Genomic DNA, 2,231 nt, shown 5'->3' on the forward strand with positions numbered 1-2,231 from the left:
ATGCCACATTTTTCTTCATATAACCCAGATTCTTGGATTATTTGCTCAGGATACAGGTTGAATAAGTGCAGTGGAAGAATACACCCCTGTCACACACTTTTCTTAATTTTAAACCATTCAGTGTTCCCATGTTCTGTTCGAACAACTGCCTCTTGGTCCAGGTACAGATTCCTCATGAGCACAATTAAATGTTTTGGAATACTCATACTTCACAATGTTGTCCATAACTTGTCGTGATCCACACAACCAAAAGTCTTTGTGTTGTCATTAAAGCACAGATAAACATCTTTCTGGTATTCTCTGCTTTCAGCCAAGATCCATCTGATGTCAGCAATGATATATCTCATCCATGTCCTCTTCTGAATCCAGCTTGAACCTCTGGAAGTTCTCTGTCAATGTATGCTTGCAGCCATTTTTGTATTACCATTATTAAAACTTTACTCCCATGGGATATCAAAGAGATTGTCCAATGATTTCTACATTCCTTTGGGTCACCTCTCTTTGGAATGGGCACACATACAAATTTATTCCAATCAGTTGGCTAGACACTTGTCTTCCAAATTTCTTGGCAGAGATGAGTGAGTGCCTCCCTTGCCGCCTAACTTTTTTGAAATATTTCAATTTTTATTCCATCAATTCCTGGTGCCTTGTTCTTTGCCAATTCCTTCAAAGCTCCTTGGACTGCTTCTTACAGTATCATTGGGTCTTGATCATATTCTACCTCTTAAAACAGTTAAACATCAACCATTTCCTTTTGGTACAGTGACTATGTGTATTCCTTCCATTTTCTTTTGATGCTTTCTGCATCATTCAATGATTTGCCCAGAGAATCCTTCAATAACAAAAGTTGAGGCTTGAATTTTACTTCAGTTATCCCAGCTTGAGAAACGCTGGTCGTGTTCTTCCTTTTTGGCTTTCTGACTCCAGATCTTTGCACATTTTGTTGTAATATTTGATTTTATCTTCTTGAGCTGATCTTTGAAATTTTTTGTCCAGCTCTTGTACCTCCTCATTTCTTCCATTTGCTTTAGCATCTCTATGCTGGAGAGCAAGTTTCAGTGTCTCTGCTGATATCCATTTTGATCCTTTCCTTCTTAATGAATTTTTGCTGTTTTCATGTATGATATTCTTGATGTCTTCCCACAACTCTTCTGGTTTCGGTCTTCAGTGTTTAATGTATTAAATCTGTTCTTCAGATGATCTGTAAATTCAGGTGGGATATATTCAAGGTCATATTTGGCTGTCATGGACTTGTCTTCATTTTCTTCAGCTTTAGTTTGAATTTGCATATTAGCAACTGATGGTCTGTTCCACAATCTGCCCCTGGCCTTGTTTTTACTGATGATATAAATCTTTTTCATCATCTTTTTCCCAGATGTAGTCAATTTGATTTCTGTGTATTACATCTGGTAAGGTCCATGTTTATAATCATCTCCTATGCTGTCTAAAGTATGTGTTTGAAATGAACAAATCATTGATTTTGCAGAATTCTATCATGTGATCTCCAGCATCGTTTCTATCACCAAGGCCATATTTTCCAACTACTGATCTTTGTTCCCAACCTTTGCATTACATACACTAATAATGATCAGTATATCTTGATTCCATGTTTGATCAATTTCAGATTGAAGAAATTGGTAGAATTCTTCTATTTCATCCTCACTGGCTTTAGTGATTGGTACATAAATTTGAATAATAGTGATATTAACTGGTCTTCCCTTCAGGTGCATCAATATTATCCTATCATAGACAGCATTGTACCTCATGTCTGATCTGTATATATTCTTTTTTACAATGAATGCAACACCATTCATCTTCATTTTGTCATTCCCGGCATAGTAAACCATGTGGTTGTCAGATTCAAAATGGCCAATACCTACCCATTTCAGCTCACTAATACCTAAATATCAATGTTTATACATTCCATTTCATTTTTGACAATTTCCCATTTTCCAAGATTCATACTTTGTACATTTCATGTTGAAATCATTATTGGATGTACAGCTGTTTCTCTGTATTTTGCGTTGTGCCCCATCATCAAATGAAGGTCCCGCAGGTTCTACTCCAACGGACTTTACTCCATTCATGTCATTTTGGTCAACTCTACTTTGAGAAGGCAGCTCTTCTGCAGTCACATTTTGAGTGCCTTCCAACCTGAGGGGATCATTTTATGGCATTATATTTGATAATGTTTATCTGCTATTCATAACGTTTTCAGTGACTAAATATTC

The sequence above is a fragment of the Chrysochloris asiatica genome, unplaced genomic scaffold (genome assembly GCF_000296735.1).
Source record: "Chrysochloris asiatica unplaced genomic scaffold, ChrAsi1.0 scaffold00026, whole genome shotgun sequence".
Taxonomy (NCBI): Eukaryota; Metazoa; Chordata; class Mammalia; order Afrosoricida; family Chrysochloridae; genus Chrysochloris; species Chrysochloris asiatica.